We start from the raw sequence: 24,087 nt of genomic DNA, 5'->3' as shown, positions 1-24,087 counted from the left end.
CTAGCCCATTGACCGGTGGATCAGGTCCCAGACCAGATGGACGTTGTCATGTACCCTCCGGCCTGGGACCGTGTAGGACTAGTCTGGGTGAATCATGTGGGCCAGCACAGATGCCAGGTGAGAAGCCAACACCCTGGCGAAAATTCTGGAATCCGTGCCAAGGAGGGAGACCGGATGCCAGTTCTTTAGTGAACGAAGGTCCCTTTTAGGTTTGTAAGAAGTACTGAATAAATTGTTGTTGGATCAGGGGACACCGAGCTATTGGGGTTAAGAATTACTACAAAAAAGGGTGGTTTGTCGAGTGTGGACGAGATTGAGCCATAATTGTTTGCCCAAATGAACAGTGTTGCTACCAGGCCTGACATGAACCACGTGAGGTGAATAGCAAACCTCAGCTATTTTGAATCTTCCCTCTTCCCAACTGAATTGAAAGGAAACACAATTCAAAATGCTATACATTAGAAAATTGAATAACATGGCTTGTAGATCACAATCAATGTAGTTTGTAACAACCATTGATCATTTTCTAGCCTGTAATTTCAAGACATACCACAACCATTCAAGCTAATTTAAAGTGTTAAATAATAAAGAGCAAATGGTTTAAGATCCCTTGAGTGACATTTTGTAGAATGGAATCCTGATAAATCCATTTGGTTTGCCAAGTACCGCGATTATTATTAGAGTTGGAAGTAAGAATGGCTCTTTAATGGGACTGATGGAAAATTCTTCGTGATGTTACAAATGATCTTCAGCATGAAACTAATTTGAAAACTTCCATGCATTACTGAGTATCTCAGAACCATTAACTCTGTCCAGTTCCTGTTCAATTTTTGCTCCTTCTGATTAATCTACTGACCAACAGACTAATTGGAGTTGGTTACAAAAGCTGTAACATGATAGAAGTCACAATTGAAAGGGTGGCTGAAAATCCACTGAAATTGAGGTAGTTGGTTAGCTCACTGAGCTGCTGGGTTATCATGCAGACATTTCATTACCATGCTGGGTACCATCATCAGTGTGACTTCTGTGAAGCACTGTTGATGTGTCCCATTTGGTTTTTACGTGGTTCAGTCTGTTGGGATGAGTGTCACTTCTGAGTCTTCTCTAGGTCTATCTCTGTTTGTTGATGGCCTTTTTGGTTGAAAACCAGGCTTCCAAGGACACTCTTGCATGTCTCTGGTTGGCCTGTCCGAGAGTGGTTATTTTATCATAGTCAAATTGATGGTTCTCTTGGTCTGTGTGTATGGAGATGAGGGAGAGTGGATCATGTCGTTTAGTTGCCAGTTGGTGTTCATGAAGTTGGATGGCTAGTTTTCTACCTGTCTGTCCGATGTAGTGCTTGCTGCAGTTGTTGCAAGGGATTTTATACACAATGTTGGTCCTGCATGTTGTGGGTATGGGGTCATTAGTCCTGGTAAGTAACTGACGTAGTTTGGCTGTTGGTGTGCTGCCATTATTCCTAGTAGTCATAACAGCTGGATATGTTCTTCATTTAGGGTAAGGTGGCCAGTGTAATGGTAGGTATAGTGGCTTCTTGGCGTTGTCTGTTGACAGGCATCAGCAGACGAAGCTGATGGGCTATCCGAATTTTGAGTTGAAAAATGTGGTGCTGGAAAAGCACAGCAGGCCAGGCAGCATCCGAGGAGCAGGAGAATCGCCGTTTCGGGCACAAGCCCTTCTTTCCTGAAGAAGGGCTTGTGCCCGAAACGTCGATTCTCCTGCTCCTCGGATGCTGCCTGGCCTGCTGTGTTTTTCCAGCACGACATTTTTCAACTCTGGTACTCCAGCATCTGCAGTTCTGAGTTTTGAGATGATTTGTAGCTGAGGTCGAGGTTCTGGATATAAGTTTGCTTACTAAGCTGGAAGGTTTGTTTTCAGATGTTTCGTCACCATGCTAGATAACATCATCGATTATCCTCCAGTGAAGCACTGGTGTTTTTCCCCACTTTCTATTTATGTCTTGGTCTCAAGGTGGGTGATATCATTTCTGGCCCTTTGTCTCAGTGGTTGGTAAATGGGATCCAAATCAGTGTGTTTATTGATGGAGTTCCGGTTGGAATGCCATGCTTCTAGGAATTCTCGTGCGTGTCTCTAGCTGGCTTGTCCTAGGATGGATGTGTTGTCCCAGTCAAAGTGGTGTTCTTCTTCGTCTGTATACAAGGATACTAGTGATAGCAGCAGGTCATGTCTTTTTGTGGCTAGTTGATGTTCATGTATCCTGGTGGCTAGTTTTCTGCCTGATTGTCCAATGTAGTGTTTGTTACAGTTCTTGCACGGTATTTTGTAAATGATATTAGTTTTGCTTGTTGTCTGTATCGGGTCTTTTAGGTTCATCAGCTGATGTTTAAGTGTTTTGGTAGGTTTGTGGGCTACCACGATGCCAAGAGGTCTGAGTAGTCATTTCAGAGATGCCTTTGATATAGAGTTTCTAGCTGCGTTGTCTGCTTGTTTAGGTTTGTTGTTGAGAAATCGGTGGACTGTGTATATTGGGTATCCGTTCTTCTTGAATATATTGTATAGATATTTTTCTTCTGCTCTTCATAGTTATTGGGTGCTGCAGTGTGTTGTGGCTCATTGAAATAATGTCCTGATGTAGTTCCGTTTGTGATTGGATTGGATTGAATTGAATTGAATTTATTGTCACGTGTACTGAGGCACAGTGGGAAGATTTGTCTTGCCGAGCAATGCAGGCAGATCACACAGTTAAGTGGCATAGATAAGTAAATAATAGGTAAACAGCAGCAAAAACAAAAACACAGGTACTGGCGAATGTTAAGGGTTTGTGAGTCCATTCAGTATTCTAACAAACAGTAGGGTAGAAACTGTTGCGAAACTGGCTGGTGCGTGTGTCCAGGCCTCTGTACCTTCTCCCCGATGGTAGAGGTTGTAGTAAAACATTGCCAGGGTGGGATGGGTCTTTGAGAATGCTGGCGGCCTTTCCTTGACAGTGGGCCTGCTAGGTGGATTCTATAGATGGGAGGTTGGCCTTAGTGATTGCCCGGGCTGAGTTCACCACTCTCTGTAACAGTCTCCGATCTTGAATGGTACGGTTGCCATACCAGGTAGTGATACATCCAGACAGAATGCTCTCGATGGCGCACCTATAAACGTTGGCAAGGGTATTCGCCGTCATGCCAAATTTCCTCAGCTGCCTGAGGAAGAAGAGACGTTGTTGGACCTTTGTAACCAGTGCATCCACATGAAGAGTCCAAGAAAGCTTGTTGTGGATGACCACTCCCAGGAGCTTGACATTCTCCACTCGTTCCACCTCTGTGCTGTTAATGTGGAGGGGGGGCATGATGATTGCTTCTGTAGTTAAGTATTTGGTTCGTGTCTGTTGTTTTTCTGTAGATGCTGGTTTGAAGTTCCCCATTGACTGTTCGCTCTACTGTGACAACTAGGAATGGGAGTTTGTTGTCGTTCTCCTCCTCTTTTGTGAATTTTATGCCAGTAAGGATATTGTTGATGGTGTTGTGGGTTTCCTCTAATTTGTTCCATTTTGTTATGACGTCCATGTAGTGGACCCAAAGTTTAGGTTGGATAGTTGGGAGGGCCATTTGTTTGCGTCTCTGCATTACTGCTTCTGCTAAGAGCCCTAACATTGGTGGGATCCCATGGGTGTTCCATTAATTTGTTTGTAGGTTTTGTTATTTAAATGTGAAGTGGGTGATGAGGCACAGGTCTACTAGTTTGACAATGTTATCTCTGCTGATGAAGTTGGTACTGTCTGGTGTGTGTGTCTTTGGTTCTTCTAGTAGTGCAGTCAGTGTTTTCTTTGGCCAGGTTGATGTTAATTGATGTGAACAGGGCTGTTGCATCAAAGGAGACCATTATTTCAACCTCTTCTATCTTGGTGTCTTTGGTGTTTGGGAATTCTTGGGTGGAGTGAATGGAGTGGTGTGAGTCGTCTTCTAGGTGTTTTAGTTTTCAGTGTAGTTCCTTGGCCAGTCTATATGTCGGTGCTCCAGGTAGTGAGATTGTGGGTCTGAGGGGGCTCCTGGTTTGTATACTTTAGGTAGTCTGTAGAAACGGGGTGTGTTGGATCCATCTGGCTTCTTTTTTTGGAATTCTGTTTTGTTTATTTCTCCAGATTTCTGAAGCCTTTTCAGTAAGGACATGATTCAGTTTTCTAGTTGTGGCATTGCGTCTATCACCGCCTGTTGGTAAGTGCCAGTATCTGCAGTAGTGAGTTTGCTTTTTCAAAGTAGTCCATTTTGTTTAGAATGACAGTCATGTGCCATTTGTCTGCAGGTAGGATTATAATGTATTTGTCTTTTTGAGTCTTTCTAGGGCCTTCCTTTCCTGTGTGTTGAGTGTGTTTCCTTCCTTTTTCCTGCTTAACGTTGGTGCAACTGTCTATCTGATGGTCTGCTGGGTTTATTCTGTGAATCTGTTGTCCTTCACTGTTGATTCTAATGCTACTAGGAAGTCCTTTTTGTCCGCATATCTGTAGTTGTAGTTTAACCCTCTTACGAAGACTGCTTTTTCTGTATCTATTAGTGGTCAGTCTGATAGGTTTTTGACCCAAGCCTCTGTTGATCTTTTGTGAGTTTGTCCAATTTTACCTGAAAGGCTAGATTTTTTTCGTGTTGGGTTTGCTGCTGTTTGATGCTTATGGCTTGTTCTAGTGTGTCTGTCCATTCATGGTCTGTCACATGAGTGCATCACGTTTTTTGGCGTGAAATTTCCCGATTTGTATTTATGGTGTCAGTTGTGGGCAATTCATTGAACAGCGTTACACTCAGAACGTTACACTTTTGAATTAATTGCAAAGAATGAAATAAAATCAAGGCAGTTAATGGTGTGATTATATTCTGGGACAAAAACACAATGATGTTTTTGAGTAAAAGACTGAATGTCTCCCCATGCAAAAGCATTTATTTCCTCCTGTGAAAACGACTGTCTAATCAATGTCTTGTTTACCTAGTTCTTCTTTGTGGGAACTGCAGTTCAATGAAACTCATCTTTCTTTAATGTTGCTCATATCAAATGCAAAGATGCCACTACATTTAATCACCTCTGGATAAAATATTATTACGTCACTCCAGTAATTGCTTTCACTGGTAATTTGAAAACTTGGTTCCAGTTTTTGAAATTTTCCCTTTTCTCTTTTAATATTCTTTTTCCAGTATTCTTCCTTTCCCTCAATAAAGTTACATAAACCTCAAACTTTAAGAACAATCACTTGGATGAGGAATTATAATGTGTGAGCCTAGACTTTATGTGGCTGCAGGTTATTTGGTCATGCTGTGAAACATAGGATTAGCCTAAATCCACTCTTGTCCTTGCCTAACATTTACTCATGCATATTTTCCATTAGGGATCACTGGAACACAATCTTTTGAGCTGATCGTCTCCGAGTGCCCCAAACTGCTCACAGTACTCCAGTGTTTGTCTGGAGAAAGTGAGGTCTGCAGATGCTGGAGATCAGAGCTGGAAATGTGTTGCTGGAAAAGCGCAGCAGGTCAGGCAGCATCCAGGGAACAGGAGAATCGACGTTTCGGGCATAAGCCCTTCTTCAGGAATGAGGAAAGTTTGTCCAGCAGGCTAAGATAAAAGGTAGGGAGGAGGGACTTGGGGGAGGGGCGTCGGAAATGTGATAGGTGGAAAGAGGTCAAGGTGAGGGTGATAGGTCAGACTGGGGTGGGGGCGGAGAGGTCGGGAAGAAGATCTCAGGTTAGGAAGGCGGTGCTGAATTTGATGGATTTGACTGAGACAGGGTGGGGGGAGGGGAAATGAGGAAACTGGTGAAATCCGAGTTCATCCCTTGTGGTTGGAGGGTTCCTAGCCGGAAGATGAGGCGTTCTTCCTCCAACCGTCGTTTTGTTGTGGTCTGACGATGGAGGAGTCCAAAGACCTGCATATCCTTGGTGGAGTGGAGGGGGAATTGAAATGTTGAGCTACAGGGTGGTTGGGTTGGTTGGTCCGGGTGTCCCAGAGGTGTTCTCTGAAACACTCCGCAAGTAGCCGGCCTGTCTCCCCAATATAGAGGAGGCCACATCGGGTGCAGGTGAATCTGTGGCGGATATGGAAGTTTCCTTTGGGGCCTTGGAGGGAGGTGAGGGGGGAGGTGTGGGCGCAAGTCTTGCACCTCCTGCGGTTGCAGGGGAAGGTGCCGGGAGTGGAGGTTGGGTTGGTGGGGGGTGTGGATCTGACGAGGGAGTCACGGAGGGAGTGGTCTTTACGGAATGCTGATACGGGAGGGGAAGGAAATATATCCTTGGGGTTGGGGTCCGTTTGGAGGTAGCGGAAATGACGGCGGATGATGCGCTGTACATGGAGATTGGTGGGGTGGTAGGTGAGGACCAGTGGGGTTCTGTATCTCTTCCACTTCCCGCTCCTCCGCCCTTGAACCCCGCCCCTCCAACCGCCACCAGGACAGAACCCCACTGGTCCTCACCTACCACCCCACCAATCTCCATGTACAGCGCATCATCCGCCGTCATTTCCGCTACCTCCAAACGGACCCCACCACCAAGGATATATTTCCCTCCCCTCCCCTATCAGCATTCCGTAAAGACCACTCCCTCCGTGACTCCCTCGTCAGATCCACACCCCCCACCAACCCAACCTCCACTCCCGGCACCTTCCCCTGCAACCGCAGGAGGTGCAAGACTTGCGCCCACACCTCCCCCCTCACCTCCCTCCAAGGCCCCAAAGGAAACTTCCATATCCTCCACAGATTCACCTGCACCTCCACACATATCATCTATTGCATCCTCTGCACTCGATGTGGCCTCCTCTATATTGGGGAGACAGGCCGGCTACTTGCGGAGCGTTTCAGAGAACACCTCTGGGACACCCGGACCAACCAACCCAACCACCCTGTAGCTCAACATTTCAATTCCCCCTCCCACTCCACCAAGGATATGCAGGTCTTTGGACTCCTCCATCATCAGACTACAACAAAACGACGGTTGGAGGAAGAACGCCTCATCTTCCGGCTAGGAACCCTCCAACCACAAGGGATGAACTCGGATTTCACCAGTTTCCTCATTTCCCCTCCCCCCATCCTGTCTCAGTCAAATCCATCAAATTCAGCACCGCCTTCCTAACCTGAGATCTTCTTCCCGACCTCTCCGCCCCCACCCCAGTCTGACCTATCACCCTCACCTTGACCTCTTTCCACCTATCACATTTCCGACGCCCCTCCCCCAAGTCCCTCCTCCCTACCTTTTATCTTAGCCTGCTGGACAAACTTTCCTCATTCCTGAAGAAGGGCTTATGCCCGAAACGTCGATTCTCCTGTTCCCTGGATGCTGCCTGACCTGCTGCGCTTTTCCAGCAACACATTTCCAGCTCCAGTGTTTGTCTAACAAGGTTTTGCATAGCTGTAGTTTAACATCTTCCACTTTATATTCTAGTCCTCTAGATATAAAGGTCAGCATTCCATTTGCCTTTTAGTGCTTATTTTCTACTTGTTCACAACATTTTAACAAACTATGCATATGGTTGTGGGCATGACCTTCACCCACCCCACCAGTCTCTTTGGATTTCCATTGTATTTTCCACCAGCCATGTTGCCACTAGATAGTGCTACAATGGAACACTGCAACAGGAGAAATACCTTTGTTTTGGAATGTTTAATTTTTGTCATCTTTTATTTTTGCATTGTGGAAAAACATCTGTTGTGACCATCAGTCACACAAGGAAGGTAAAATATGTGCCTATTGCTGAATGGAATATTGACATAGCTTTGCTGGCATTGCTTGTCTGCAATCTGACTAGAAAGAAGCTATCTAGGCTGTTGCTTCTCTGCCCTTTCCTCCTTCTCATCATGCTGTACTCTTGAGGCATTTGCTCAGCCAGTGATAAGGGCTGTCACCTCATGAAAATGAGGATGTGTGGCATTCAGCAGACCATGACAATTCATGCCACCCATGCTTCTGAGTGCTAAGGGCTCATCCTTAGCAGTGAGGATAAAATGAGGACTGCAGATGCTGGAGATCAGTGTCGAGAGTGTCGTGCTGGAAAAACATCATCCGAGGAGCAGGAGAGTCATCATTTTGGGCCTAAGCCCTTCATCAGGAATGAGACTTGTGGGCTGGAGGGGAAGATAGCTGAGAATGCAATAGGTAGATGAAGGTGCGGGAGAAGGTGATAGGTCGGAGGGTGGAGCAGATAGATGGGAAAGGTGATGGACAGGTCAGGAAGGCGGTACTGAGTTGGAAGCTTGAGACTGAGACAATGTGGGGGGGGAGGGGAAATGAGGAAACTGGTGAAATCCACATTGATCCAGTGTGGTTGCAGGATCACAAGGTGGAATACGAGGCGTTCTTCCTCCAGGCATTGTTTCAGCACACTTGTCTGCTCTACCATATTTCATGTGTTCGCATGGCTTTCTTTATACCTATGCTACGCACTTGTGCGGGTTGTGCACTGGAGTCATCCAGTGATCGACCTTGCCACTCAGTGACCAATTTTGGTTTGCTGAAATGCAATTACCACAGTGGATTGCTGTGGAATGAAAGCATCTTGACTGCTGCCAAAGCACTGAGCATTAACATGCCTGATCCTCTATATGCGCCAGTTGGATGTTGAAGTGGAATCTTTATCAGTAGAGGGTCAATTCAGAATAAGCCACCCACAAATCAACAAGTGTGCGATCAGTGGTGATATGGATCAAGATAGGGCTACATCATGGGAAAGCCTGCAACTCCAGCTCAATTTGCCTGCTTCCCTTTGTGAAGAGAGATGTGATGTAGTTAGCTCTCAATGATTTGTCTGTATCAATCACCTCCCAAAAGCAACAGTGGAGAGTAAACTGCATGGTGTCTCCACCTGCAACCCAACAGGAGTCAGGCACATAAAAGTTAATTGCTACAGTCACCTACACAACGACTGGCAATACACTGCCCTACCTGAAATTGTAAGGAGAATTGTAGCTAAGGAGAGTGGCGGATTTCAGTGAGAACAGACTTACGGAACTGTAGGTATCTTGAACATTGTTGCTTGATGAGGTTCAGGTCGGAGAATTGGTCCCTGGGTGAATATGGTCTCCTGCTAAGAGTCCTTTTTCCCCTTCCTCCTCTCCTTTCAAGTGGCTTTCTGTGCCCTCTGTTAATTCCCCAAGTTATGTTGTGTTGCCAACAGAACGTCTACTAGCATGCCAATGTCTGGAAACGGCTTCAAAACCAGAAGTTGTTGGAAAAGTTCAGGTCTGGCAGCATCTGTGCAGAGAAATCGGTGTTAATGTTTCAGGTCTGGGGACTCTTCCTCAGAACAGGCTGAAACAGCTTGTTTGTACAGAGGCCATGGAGTCGGCAAAATAGCTCGTAGCTTCTATCACAATACTCCATATAGACCTTTGTAATGTTAAACAACTCTTCTATATAAGCAAAGGGTGCTACTGATCCCAGTTTTGCACTATTTAATTCCCTGGCCTCATTCAAATAAGTTAAACCAAACCTAGCAGGGGAACATCTACCACAAGAATATGGAGATGAAAGATTTGTTATGGACCAGGCTAGACCCCCTCAAAACATTTCAAGAAGATAGCCCAAACCCTAACTTTTCTAGTTGTTTTGAGCAGGTGTGTAGTGGATGTTTCAGGAGTGATACAGCTGGTCAAATCATGCAGTTTTAAATAAAACAGAATTTATTTACAGACTACCAGATGAAACTCGAACAAAAGTGAACAGAATATGGACTAACTTAACCTATCGGAAAACCCAACCGACTCTGTCACAACTTAATGATGTTTCAATTTCCTGCAACATCTCAAAAACACATCCCTTGGCAAAAAAAAGGTAAAATCAAAAACCGATTCCTAAAGGAGAGATGTCAGAGAGAGAGAGAGAGCGAAAGGATCAGCTAGCGACCATTTGCTCAAGCATGGGCCGCCTTTCCATTGCTGCTCTGTCTCTAGCTAAAACTAGAAACGTCCCTGAACTGGAAGAACTGGCCATTCCCTTTTCATTGTATGAGTGTTTTAAAAAAAATCTAAAGGCCTTTTCCCTGATTGTTGCCTTGGGCAGTATCTATTAGCCATTAGCAAAGACCCCTAATCCCAGACAAATTGGAATTTCTGCCTTTTACAACCTCTCTTGAAAAAAACCAAGGACTACATAACCTTGTTAAAGGAGCAGCATTGTCACAGATTGCATCAAGTTAAATAGAATGTATGACACAGAAATAGGTCATACAGCCCACTTGGTCCATGCAGGTGTTCCACACATATCTCCTCCCACCCTACTTTGACCAGCCTCTCGATTTCTTTCTCATGTATTTATCTGGCTTCCCCTTAAATGTATCTCTGTAATTCATCTCGATGGGGAGTTTCACCTTGAAACCACTCTCCAGATAAAGAAATTTCTCCTGATATCTCATTGACACATATTGCCAGATTGTCGTCTTTGTGGCAAATTTTAGCTTCAGTTGGGGGTTATTCTGTGAAGGATCGCTCTAGTGCGGGATCACAATTCCGACATGCAAGTCTTAAAATCAAACAATGCAGGACGCAAGAATAAGTAATCTTCTTTGTAATGTTATTGTCCTTCAACTTTACATCTACATCTGTAAATCAGATAGGATGAAAATACATCAAGCTTCAGCATCCTGTATAATGAATTTGAAGAACTGCAGCTAGTGTTATACCCACAGAAGGTTTATGCATTTAAATGGTTTGTCTAGTTTAGGAATTAGGGAAAAGAGTAGGAATCAATTTTATTTTATAGAAATTGTCTGCGTAGATTGGGTCTGTGGTTATTTGAAGTTGACTGCATTATTATGAGACCCCTTGTGTATAGAATATTGCCTTTTAAATGCATCAGATAATAGTTTAAAACACTACATTCCTCTTCATTGAAGAATTATAACTGTCTTCCTTGGTTATTATAAGAATGCAAAACAAGCAGTAAATTCCCACAGGTGTTGCCTTGAAAGCAAAATAGGGATGGAATTGAACTGTGGAATAAACAAGGTTAAATTCTGCTGTAGCTTTCTGTCTCCTTGTTATCGACCCTGGTGGTTACGAGGTTGTCGTTTATCAACCCGTGGAGGGATCTGGCTGTTTGCCACAATGCACAATGTGTGACCTGACTCCCTTTAAATTGGTTTGTGTGGAGCTGAGCCGGCGTCCAATTTAAACACCACCTTTGCAATACAAAGAGTTTGTCTGACAGCTCAGGGACAGTCCAACTCCCCAGGATACCATAAACTATGCAATTGGAAAAAATCCGTTATTTAATTAAAGGGGTTTGGTTGGGAGGGGTGGAATCTTTCTGCGTAATAAGTATAGCAATTCAAATTTTCTGTTTCAAATGTTTCTAGAAGGGTTTTTTTTCAATTTGTATTTACCAATTTACAGGGGTGTGTGGGGGAGAAATAATTTATTTCACTTTTGATCTTCGTGCAATGCAGCAAGAATAACGAGGAAGTGCATTTAGCATTCGTGAATCCTCTCTTTGATATGCTATCCTTCACAAGTGTCAATAGTGACCCTATGATACAAGAATAGTGCACTCCACCAATCAATTAAATGAAGGAAAATAAAATATTATTGTGGTGTCACTGGTTAGAAAAAAGTACTCTCTGGGGGAACAATGCAACATCATTTTGCAAGGACCATTTTGTTAAGCAGGTCACCTGATTTAAAAGGAACAGTTCTTCCCATGTTCATGATGCCATGATACACCCCTGTTCTGAAAATGTAGATATGCACATGCTGCCAATGGCAATTATGATGTAGGAGCCATTGTCACATACTAGATTACAGGAATGAGCAAATAACTTCCCATAGCACTATAACCACACGGACATTTTTAGTTTATTCATGGGATGTGGGCACAAACAAGCATTTGTTGCCCATCCTTAACTGCCCTTGAACTGAGTGGTTAGCAGGCCATTTCAGACGGCAGTCAAGACTCAACCACATTGCTGTGGAACTGGAGTCACACATGGGCCAGATCGGGTAAAGCTGGCAGATTTCTATCCCGCTCGGCTTTGACAAAGGGTCAATTAGATTCAAAACGTCAGCTCTTTTCTCTCCTTACAGATGCTGCCAGACTTGCTGAGATTTTCCAGCATTTTCTCTCTTTTTGGTGACATTCATACACAACTGTATGAGTTTTGAAAACCATTAATGATTGTTTATATTATGTTCCAAAATTATTCAATGAATTTAAATGACCACCAGCTGCCATGCTGGCATTTGAAATCATAACTCCAGAGCATTAGCCTGAACCTCTAGATTACTAGTCCAGTGATAATATATCACCATCTCTCCTTTCAGACCCAAATAACCTGAAATGTTTGACTTGACTAATATTAGATTTTGGGACAAGACAATTAACTGTATTGACTAATTTGAATTTAGGCTGAGATAAATACAGATTTGAAACAACAAAAATCTTGGATTCAAGTCCACAATAACTTTTAATTTCACCTATGATTACACAACATTTCTGAATTGGTTAAGTTCAGATTTCAAATATGCAATTTGCATTTTGTTTCACTATTAGGTGGAGCAAGTTTGAATGGGAGATTCCCACAGATACCCTTAGACGATATAATCACATAGAGTCGTAGAGATGTACAGCATGGAAACAGACCCTTCGGTCCAACCCGTCCATGCCGACCAGATATCCCAACCCAATCTAGTCCCATTTGCCAGCACTTGGCCCATATCCCTCTAAACTCTTCCTATTCATATACCCATCCAGATGCCTCTTAAATGTTGTAATTGTACCAGCCTCCACCACTTCCTTTGGCAGCTCATTCCAGACACGTACCACCCTCTGTGTAAAGAAGTTACCCCTTAGGTCTCTTTCATTTCTCTCCCCTCTCACCCTAAACCTACGCCCTCTAGCTCTGGACTCCCCGACCCCAGGGAAAAGACTGTCTATTTATCTTATCCATGCCGTTCATGATTTTATAAACCTCTATAAGGTCACCCCCCCTGCCTGCGATGCTCCATAAGAAACAGCCCCGGCCTGTTCAGCCTCTCCCTATAGCTCAAATCTTCCAACCCTGGCATCATCCTTGTAAATCTTTTTGAAATCCTTTCAAGATTCACAACATCCTTCTGATAGGAAGGAGACCAGAATTGCACGTATATTTCAAAAGTGGCCCAACCAATGTCCTGTACAGCTGCAACATGACCTCTCAACTCCTGTACTCAATATTCTGACCAATAAAGGAAAGCCTACCAAACGCCTCCTTCACTATCCTTTCTACCTGCGACTCTACTTTCAAGGAGCTATGAACTCGCATTCCAAGGTCTCTTTGTTCAGCAACACTCCCTAGGACCTTACCATTAAGTGTATAAGTCCTGCTAAGATTTACTTTTCCAAAATGCATCACCTCGCATTTATCTAAATTAAATTCCATCTACCACTCCTCAGCCCATTGGCCCATCTGATCAAGATCCTGTTGTAATCTGAGGTAACCTCCTTCACTGTCCACTCCACCTCCAATTTAGATGTCTTCTGCAAACTTACGAACTGTACCTCCCTATGTTCACATCCAAATCATTTACATAAATGACAAAGTAGTGGACCCAGCACCGATCCTTGTAGCACATCACTGCTCACAGGCCTACAATCTGATAAACAACCCTCCACCACCACCCCCTTTGAGCCAGTTCTGTATCCAAATTGCTAGTTCTCCTTGTAATCCATGAGATCTAACCTGACTAACCAGTCTCCCATGAGGAACCTTGTTGAGCGCCTTACAGAAGCCCATATAGATCACGCCCACTGCTCTGCCCTCATCAATCCTCTTTGTTACTACTTCAAAAAATTCAATCAAGTTTGTGAGACATGATTTCCCACGCACAAAGCCATGTTGATCATCCCTAATCAGTCCTTGCCTTTCCAAATACGTGTACATCCTGTCCCTCCGGATTCCCTTCAACAACTTGCCCACCATCAATGTCAGGCTTAACGGTCTATAGTTCCCTGGCTTGTCCTTACCACTCTTCTTAAACAGTGGCACCACGTTTGCCAACCTCCAGTCTTCCAGCACCTTATCTGTGACTATTGATGATGCAAATATCTCAGCAAGAGGCCCAGCAATCACTTCTCTAACTTCCCACAGAGTTCTAGGGTACACCTTTGTGTTTCAAGACATCCAGCTCTGCTTCCTCTGTAACATGAACATTTTTCAAGATGTCACCATCTATTTCCCCACATTCTATATCTTCCATATCCTTTTCCACAGTAAACACTGATGCAAAATATTCGTTTAGTATCTCCCCCACCTCCTGCGGCTCCACACAAAGGCCGCCTTGCTGATCTTTGAGGGGCCCTATTCTCTCCCTCGTTACCCTTTTGTCCTTAATGTATTTGTAAAAACCCTTTGGATTCTCCTTAACACTATTTACCAAAGCTATCTCATGTTCCCTTTTTGCCCTCCTGATTTCCCTCTTAAGTATACTCCTACTGCCTTTATACTCTTCTCAGGATTCACTCGACCTCTCCTGTCTATACCTGACATATACTTCCTTCTTTTTCTTAACCAAACCCTCAATTTCTCAAGTCATCCAGCCGTCCTTGCACCTACCAGCCTTTCCTTTCACCCTAACAGGAATATACTTTCCCTGGACTCTTATTATCTCATTTCTGAAGGCTTCCCATTTTCCAGCTGTCCCTTAACCTGCGAACAATCAGATTTTGAAATATCTTGCCTAATACCGTCAAAATTAGCCTTCCTCCAATTTAGAACTTTAACTTTTAGATCTGGTCTATCCTTTTCCATCACTAGTAGTCATGATTTGGAGATGCCGGTGTTGGACTGGGGTGTACAAAGTTAAAAATCACACAACACCAGGTTATAGTCCAAAAGGTTTAATTGGAAGCACTAGCCACCTGATGAAGGAGCAGCACTCCGATTAAACCTGTTGGACTATAACCTGGTGTTTTGTGATTTTTAACTTTCCATCACTATTTTAAAACAAATAGAATTATGGTCGCTGGCCCCAAAGCGCTCCCCCACTGACACCTCAGTCACCTGCCCTGCCTTATTTCCTAAGAGTCGGTCAAGTTTTGCACCTTCTCTAGTAGGTACACCTACATACTGAATCTTTTCTTGTACACACTGAACAAATTCCTCTCTATCTAAACCCTTAACACCTATGGCAGTCCCAGTCTATTTTTGGAAAGTTAAAACCCCTGAGCATAACCACCCTATTATTCATACAGATAACTGAAATCTCCTTACAAATTTGTTTCTCAATTTCACACTGACGATTAGGGACTCTGTAATACAATCCCAATAAGGTGATCATCCCTGTCTTCTTTCTCCGTTCCACCCAACTCACTTCCCTTGATGTATCCCTAGGAATACCCTCCCTAAGTACAGCTGTAATACTATACCTTATCAAAAACACTACCCCACCTCCTCTCTTGCCTCTCTTTCTATCCTTCCTGTAGCATTTGTATCCTGGAACATTAAGCTGCCAGTCCTGTCTGTTCCTGAACTTACTGTGATCAGTAACTCTGTATATAATATGGAAGCTTTGACAGTACACAAAGGTTGTAATATAATGAAAGACCAATTCCCACCATTCTGAAGGGTGCCAGAACAAAGGAGATCTGGACATGGGAGATAGAGAGAAACTGATCTCGTTGACCGGCGAGTCCAGAATCAAAGGTGATTGGAAAAAGAAGCAATGGTGACATGAGGAAAACATTTTATGCAATGAATGGTTGCATCTGGAATGCACTGCCTGAGTGTTGAGGCTGGCTCTTTTGAAGCTTTCAAAAGAGAATTGGAATCTGATGAAAGCATTTGCATGGCTATGGAAAAGAAAGGTAGGGAAGTGGGACTAAGGGAGTTGCTCTTGTGGAGAGCTAGAACAGACAGCCGAATGGCCTCCTTCTGCACTGTAACTATTCTGATTTCTGAACTAGTGCTTTCTCATCTAATCACATTTCTCCATATAATTTTTTTATTCACCAGTGGCATGTGGGTATCACTGGCTAGGCCAGCATTTATTGCCTGTTTCTAATTGCCCCTTGAGAAGGAGGTGGTGAGCTGCCTTCTTGAATAGCTGCAGTCCACAATGCCCTTAGGGGGGAATTCAAGGACTTTGACCCAGCGACACTGAAGGAATGGCAATATATTTCCAAGTCAGGATGGTGAGTGGCTTGGAGGGGAACTTGAAGGCAGTGGCTTTCCTTTGTAACTGCTGCCCTTGTTCTTCTAGATTGAAGTGGTTATGGTGTTTGGAAGGTGCTGTCTAAGGATCATTGGTGAACGTCTGCAATGTATCTTGTGGATAGTACACACCGCTGCTACTGAACATTGGTGATGGACGGAGTGGATGTTTGTGTAGATGGTGGATAGGCTTTGAGGAGTCAGGAGATCATAGTATCATAGGGATTCTATCATTCTATTATTCTATGTTGTGAGTTATTGAGTTATTTGCCACAGTATTCCTTGCCTCTGACCTGCTTTCAAAGCCACTGTGTTCAAGTGGCGAGTGGTCAATGGTAGTCCCTAAGATGTTGATAGTGGGGATTCAGTGATGGCAACACCATTGAATCTCAAGTGGTGATGATTAGACCATTGGAGATGGTCATTGTCACTTGTCAGCCCAAGCCTGAGTGTTGTCCAGATCTTGTTGCATTTGAACATGGACTGGCCTCAGTATCTGAGGAGTCATGAATGATGCTGAACATTGTGCAATTATCAGCAAGGATTGCCATTTCTGACCTTATAATGGAGGGAAGGTCATTGATGAAGCAGCTGAAGATGGTTGGGCCTTGACCACTACCCTGAGGAACTCCTACAGAGAGATCCTGGAACTGAGATGACTGACTTCCAACAATCACAAGTATCTTCCTATGTTCAAGGTTCGTGTAAATATTTGTAGCTGGATTGCCAGTTGTGATTGTGAGTGTGTTCGCCGAGCTGGGGAGTTGATTTGCACTGAAGATGTCACCTAGACAGGGGACTAAACATCTGCAAATCAACTTCAACACAACCACAACATCTTCCTATGTACCAGGTATGACTCCAACCAGCAGGGAGTTTTTGCCCGATATCCATTGATTCCAGTTTTGCTCAGCTTCCTGACGCTACAAGGCTTCATTCGACTGGGTTATCTCAAGATATCCTTTTATGGACTTATCCAATGCCCTTTTAAATTACGTTACAGGCTCTGCCTCAGTGCCCTCTTGTGGTAAAGCAATCCATATTTCAATGACCTTCCTAGGTGATGAAGAAATCTTTTAACTTTCCTTTGTTTTTCCCATGATAATCCCCAGTTTATTTCCCACCTTGCTACCAATTCATCTATCAAGAGAAATAATCTTTTAGTATTCTTTGAAGCGATTATTCATTTTGAAATCTTTTATTAGATCTTTCTTAACTGTCTCTTGTTTTAATAACAAAAGCTCCAACATTTTGAACTATTTAATGTATGACATATGCAATAGGTAAATGAATCTTTTCTGAGACCAAGAATGCAAAGTTTAACATGATAGCAGTAATTTATTTTTCTGAGGCTTGAGGTAAGGTATATTGACACAGAGTGGAGTAAAACCCTGCACCTACATATGTCCTACCTAAATGAAAATGTTGAGATTTGGGGCACTTATAATGTTCCACCCCATCAGATTTCATTAGAAATATTAAGTTATTCATTTTGTGAAACCTACGAACAATCAAAACTAATTTGATTATGTTTCTGAAGTATAATCCATTTTGATCTTGACATTTTGATGTGAGCCTAATTTATTATGTTAATAGCTCATATAGATAAAATGTGTGCAGAAACATTAGTGGGGTCATGCAGGCCTGAGCATTTGATGACATTTCATTCAGAATTAACATACTCAAAACAACCTCATGCAGTTGCTTTGCAGCTGACACTGTGAGGTATGTATCTTTACTTGTCTAATTTTGTTCTGTATTGCTTAATCTATTTCATCCGAACACAAACATCGCCTTATGAGCCGACAGTTGCCACTTCAGAGTTGATTCCTTTTTCTCTTTCCCTCCCCCATCCCAACCACCATAATCTCCAGAGATTCCTTTACTATCAGGTGAGCATTCGATCGTCTTAGCTGGAAGCTAGTTTGAAATCCTGACCACAGTCGTGTTCTATTCAAGGGCAATTTTCTCCCAATTTATTTAGACAAGTCATCGTTTACTGATAAACATGCCCAGGCAAGGAAAAAATGCTAGCTCGCCTGCTCCTTACCATCTATATTAATTTGCACAATTTTCTTTACAAATCACTTCTGCTGCCAGTGACACAGGCAATTTGTCTTTTATCTACAACATGATATGATAATTGGTGGGAAGATATTATGCAGGAATGAATGCTAGGTTCTGGGACCTCTGTGGAATTCTGGTTCTATCCTTCATATTGCATAGCAAGTTCATAGTATAGTCAATTCTGGCTTGGTACAAAATGTTATTTACTTATTAGGAACAGTCACGTTGAAATATTGGATTGTAACACTTATTTTGTAACTTGTTAAGTGAAAAACACAGAAGTCAAAAATACTGACAAGAAAACTCTGTTGATAATGTAGAAAGTTTGAGAAGCTAATAAAAATAAAAGGACAAGGAACATTATGCACATGTGAAAATATGGCAATCAACAAAACTGTTGATGTAAAATTGACTCTCATGGATTTTCTCACAATTTAGACCAAAAAGAATAATGGCAGGTCTCAGCCAGAATCATAAAGAAATATATTGGCTATTTGCCATGATTAGAATATTGGCATTGTTGCAAATATTCACACCAACGGTGAGAGCAAAGAACTGCATGTGTGAAGTTTAAAAGGAAAGAATACAGGTAGAGGGAGAAAGTGCTGAAAGCCATGGAATGTCTCAGAATGTATTGCAACTGATTTGTGAGTTTTGCTTGGACTTTAGGGGAGTCAGCCAGTACAATTGGGGCAAAGTTTGCTGGCAGTGGTGAAATTGGCAAATAGAAGTAAGCCGAAGGAAAACACAGTGCAAGTACAACTCTGCATTTGAGTAACAAAGGAGTCTGGCCCTGAAGCCTCTGAACCTGAAGCTGATGGCTTCTGAAGTGGAGGTTGTGCTCTATGAAATGGTTATGAATGCCACTGCTGACCAATATTGTCGCTGGGTGTGGCAGTCCTACGCTGGCATTGTAGTTGTTTGCAGATAATTCAAGATTAGCTGGATCCCTAACAGTGACGAAGAAAGCTTTAGATTGCAGGCAGATATCAATGGACTGGTCAGGTAGGCAGAAAAGCAGCAAATGGATTTTAATCCAATGTATTTCAGAGACAGATGGTAGCCTAGTGATAATTTTTACTGTTCTAGTAATCCAACAGTGCAGGCTCACATTCTGTGGATATGGGTTCAAATCTTGCAATGGCAGCAGCTGGAAAACTGAGCTCAGTAGTAAACCTGGAGTATAAAACTAGTCTCAGTTGTGGTGAGTATAACAGCTTTTTTTTTGTTATTTTAAAAATGATCTGGTTTACAAGTGCCATTCCTGGAAGGAAATCTGCTGCCCTTACCCAGTCTGGCCTATATGTGACACAGATCAACAGTAATGTGATTGGCTTTTAACCTGCCTCTGAAACAGTGTAGAAAGCCACTCAGTTCAAGGGATAAGCAACAAACATTGGCCTTGTCAGAGAGACCTACATCCCATAAGGGGTAATAAAAATCACAGAAAATTTAGGTAACATTTTCTCTAAGCTACTCTGAGGATCTACACATGCCATCAATGTGCTGACATATTGACTTCTGGTTTTGGAAGTCGCTGCCAGCATAGAACAGGGAGGTCTGCACAGAATAAAAAAAGTTAGAGGGAATGCAAGTGTTAGGCAATGCATTTCGGGATGGCAAATGGAATACAGAATAAATGACAGCATACTGAGAAATATCGCAGAACAGAGGAACCTTGGAATACACATCTTTGCAGATCCCAGAAAATAACAGAATAGCTAGTTATAAAAAGACATTGGGCAGGGTTTTAAAATAATTGAACAAAATAATCTTGATTAAGACTGAAGTTTTTCTACTGGCTATTTATAAATTGAATCACTCCAGCGAAGCAGGCTGACCCGATTGGATTGTTGGCAGCAAACAGCACAGTGAGCCCTAAGTTCTCTTTTACTTTGAAAAACACTTCTAGTGACGGGTTTGAGTGGATCTGGGAAGTTTATGTCCTGACTCAGTACTCCTGAGTGTAGGAAAATCAAGAAAGTTGCAGGGCTGTGCAGGTGAGTGGAGGCTTCACTGTGTTTCTGCTCCCGTCTTCCTGTTGCTCCTTACCTCAGGATACCCCAGAAACTAGACCAAAAGTGGGGAAGGGAAGACAGACTGATGAGCGAGTGAATGAGTGGGAGTGAAGGGAGGTTTGGCAAGAGGAGCTGTGTGTGTGGTCGGGAGAGAGGAGCTGGTTACAATGGGTCCATTCACCTATTGTACTCTTTGCTACCTTCTCCCCAGCCTCGCCCAACCCCATCCCCCACCCCCACCCCCACCCCCATTTATCTCTCCACCCTGAAGGGTCCCTGCCTCCATTCCTGATGAAGGGCTTTTGCCCGAAACGTCGATTTTCCTGCTCCTCAGATGCTGCCTGACCTGCTGTGCTTTTCCAGCACCATTGGGAGTCATGTAAATATTTAGGTGTTAAAATGAGGTACCATTAGAAGATAGTTTGTGAATTACTGGCAAAGAGGATACTTCCCTTTAGTGGCTGAAGCATAGACTATTGGAGCCAGGGTGGTTATGCTAGAAGTGTATAAAATCCTCCTTAGACTGCAGCTGGAGCACTGAATACTGTTCTGGCCACAGCATTACAGGTGGGATGTTATTACACTAGAGTGGGCACATTGGAGATTTATGAGAATGTTGTCAGGGCAAAAAAATATTTGGATAGGTTGGTGTTGTTTTCTTTGGAACACATAGTGAGGGGACATTTTAGTGAGGTGTATAAAATTATGAGGGGCCAAGATCGAGTGAATAGGAAATATTTATTTCTGTTAGCAGAGAGGCTAATAACCAGGAGACAGGTAGGAGAGTTGAGTAGAAATCCTTTCTTCCAGATGCTGATGCCTGAATGGATTTTAGAGGCAGAAACTCTCATTACATTTAAATAAAATATTTGCAGTACTGTAACCCTCAGGGTTACTGATTCAGAGCTACACCGTGGGATTAGACTGACTAGCTCTTGTGTGAATTGTATGGATACAATGAGCTGAATGACATCCTCCTGTGTCAAAGGTTTTCTGTTTCTGAATTTCTATAACATTTCAACAAATAGCACAGGACAATATCCGGTTCTCTGCTGACTCAGGCCATGTGAAGATTGTTCCCTAAAATAATTGCCAAGTAAGCATGTTATGGCTTACAAACATGGTTGGTGCCATCTTGATGGACGCAGCCAACCAGCTGTTGATCAGCATGGCATCATGCAATATCAGGGTAAATTTGATCTATATCTTTGGTGCTTTTCAGAGAGCATTCAGTATCATGGTTAGTCAAACACTCATCGATCTATCAGTGTGAGGATCCTGGCAAACTGAAATAGAGCACCTTTGAGGTGAAATTTTCCACTTGGAATGCAAGTGAGTAATTATAAGCAAAGTTCCTTTCACTAGATCCTCACCCAATTCAATGTAATACATGAACCCTCTGTCAGCTAAAGTTCTCTTTGATATTTTGTGTCAGACTTCATTTAATTATTGAAGCGAATTTAAATCCACACAAGTATTGCTTCATGCAATTTCCTGTGTTAGTGTGCAAACTGACTATGTGACCTGCTCACCCATTTGTTCTGCCCAATTAAGAACTGCTCTCTTGATGGGTTATCCAATCCTCAGTAATTTGTGCTACAGTCAAGCTTTGGGCAAGCTTTTCCTGTATCAACAGGAGCATTGAAATTAAAGGGAGCAACTCGCGTTGGAAAATTAAGTCAGGTCTCCCTTTTTGTGATGCAGGTGAAGCAGTGCATTGGGTCTGTTCAAATGTATTGTCTCATGATCAGAAAATAAAGACTTTCTTTTTTCTGAAAGAAGTGAATAAAATACACCACAGTAAATTAGACCTTCCATTATTCACTGCTATCAGGCAACATTGGGCACGCTCTTCCTAGCCACTGAGCAACACGGGCAATGGGGTATCAGTTGGCAAGATGTGACAAGATCAGAAAAATGAGATTCCCAATGCTGAGTTTAAAAAGTACATTTCTCCAACCAGATTTTGAACAGTGAGATGACAATCTTGCTAGTGAGCAGTGAGAGGCCTATTTGCATCAATTTACATGCATTAGCATGTCCTTAGTACCTAACTTCACCTCATTAATATGCAGTTTCCTATTCTCTCATGCTCCGGATAGAAGCTCGTCAAGTGTGACAAGTGCTGACATGACTCCAGGGCACCACTTGCTCCTCCAGGCCTCCATCTTGGACAGCAGTCGCCAACATCTGAGGGCATGCTCCAAGGGCAGTGAATGCCCATGTTCCCTGTCCATGGATGTTGGCATCGGACACTTACCTGCCTCTCTGCACCTTCGTAGCTCATCTCCAACCCACTTACGATACAATTCTGAAGGAAGTGAGGCATGAAATTGTGGATGCACTGACCATAATCTTTCAGTTTTCCCTGGATTTGGGGGAGGTGCCAAAAGATTAGGGAATTGCAAATGTTATGGCCTTCTTCAAGAAAGATTGTAAGCATAATCTCAGCAATTACAGACCAGCTACTTTCACTTTGCTGGCGGGGAAACGTCTAGGAACAGTTATTTGGGATAGAATTAGTAATCATGTCAAAAAAGATGGGTTGATTAGGAAGAGTCAGCATGGATTTCTAACAGGAAATCATGTTTAACTAATTTGCTGAAGATTTTTTGAAGTGCTAATAGAACAGTCAATCGTTGTTGATGTGTTATACTTGGATCTCCAGAAGGCATTGGATACAGGGCTACATGACAGACTTGTGAGCAAAGTTATAAAGGACAGTAGCAACATGGATACAAAATTGGCTGAGAAACAGAATAAGGGTTAATGGATATTTTGGGGCTGGAGGAAGATTTGTAGTGCAGTTCTCCAGGGACTGGTATTGGTACCCTTCCTTTGCCTGACCTGCACTAGTGATATGGTCGACATTGGAGGAGAGGTGACTTCCAAGATACGGAAAGTGGTCCACGTTTTCCAGGGTTGTTTCACCAAGTTGAATTGATGGTTCTATCGATTTGTCTTAGTTGGTGATGGTTGATAGATGATCAGTCTAATGACAAGATCCAACATCGTCTCCAAACAAGAGTCTTTCATGATTGTGACATCCAGCCAGACACCAAAATGTTAGTGTACAAAGCAGTGGTGATCCCAACACTCCTGTATGCATCAGAAACTTGGCCAACATACTGACAACGTCTGAAGGCGCTTGAAAAGTTCCATCAACAATGCCTTCGAAACATCTTGAATGTCAGCTGGGAAGATAGAAGAACCAATGTCAGCGTGCTGAATGAAGTATAAACAACAAACATTGAAGCCTATATCATCATGAACCAACTAAGATGGAGCGGTCATGAGGTTTGGATGGAAGACGAATGTCTGCCGAAACAAATCTTCTACTCCCAGCTTAAAGAAGGCAATCGTAAAAGAGGTGGACAACAGAAGAGATTCAAACATGTTTTAAAAGCCAACATGAAGAAATGTAACATCGATATCAACAATTGGGAAACCAATGCCAAGATTAGAAAACTTTGGCAAACCATCATCCGAGAAGGAACAACAACTTTCGAAGCCAACGGATGTGCAGAACTAGAAGAAAAGAGAAGAAAACGGAAAGTGAGGCAGCAACAACCAAAGGCCGATCTGCCATCTGGAATTCCTCGTCCTAAATGCAGAAGAACTTTCAAAGCCAAGATTGGATTCATAAGCCACCTGAGAGCCCATAAATAGATCATCCTTGACCTCGAGGGATAGCCATGATGACGATTAAATGATCTGGATCTTGTTGAGCAGGAGACCATTGCAAAGTTTGCAGATGACACTAAACTTGGAAGAATTGTGAACTGTGAGGAGGACGGTGTGAAATGTCAAAAGGACATTGACAAGCCCTAAAGAAGGGATTCACCCAAAACGTGGACCTCCACCTCTTGATGCTGCCTGGCTTGCTGTGTTCTTTCAGCCTCCT

General features: G+C 43.0%; 1 pseudogene; it reads right to left on the bottom strand.

Annotated features, from left to right (window-relative positions):
- LOC148134658 (uncharacterized) overlaps nt 1-24,087 on the bottom strand; it is a 47,832-nt pseudogene that overhangs the window by 4,444 nt on the left and 19,301 nt on the right.

The sequence above is a fragment of the Chiloscyllium plagiosum genome, unplaced genomic scaffold (assembly GCF_037043375.1).
Source record: "Chiloscyllium plagiosum isolate Xiang-an unplaced genomic scaffold, Cpla_swu_hap1 HiC_scaffold_53X, whole genome shotgun sequence".
Lineage (NCBI taxonomy): Eukaryota > Metazoa > Chordata > Chondrichthyes > Orectolobiformes > Hemiscylliidae > Chiloscyllium > Chiloscyllium plagiosum.
The sequence above is the reverse complement of the archived record's forward strand: the minus strand, read 5'-3'. Positions and strand labels throughout refer to the sequence as shown.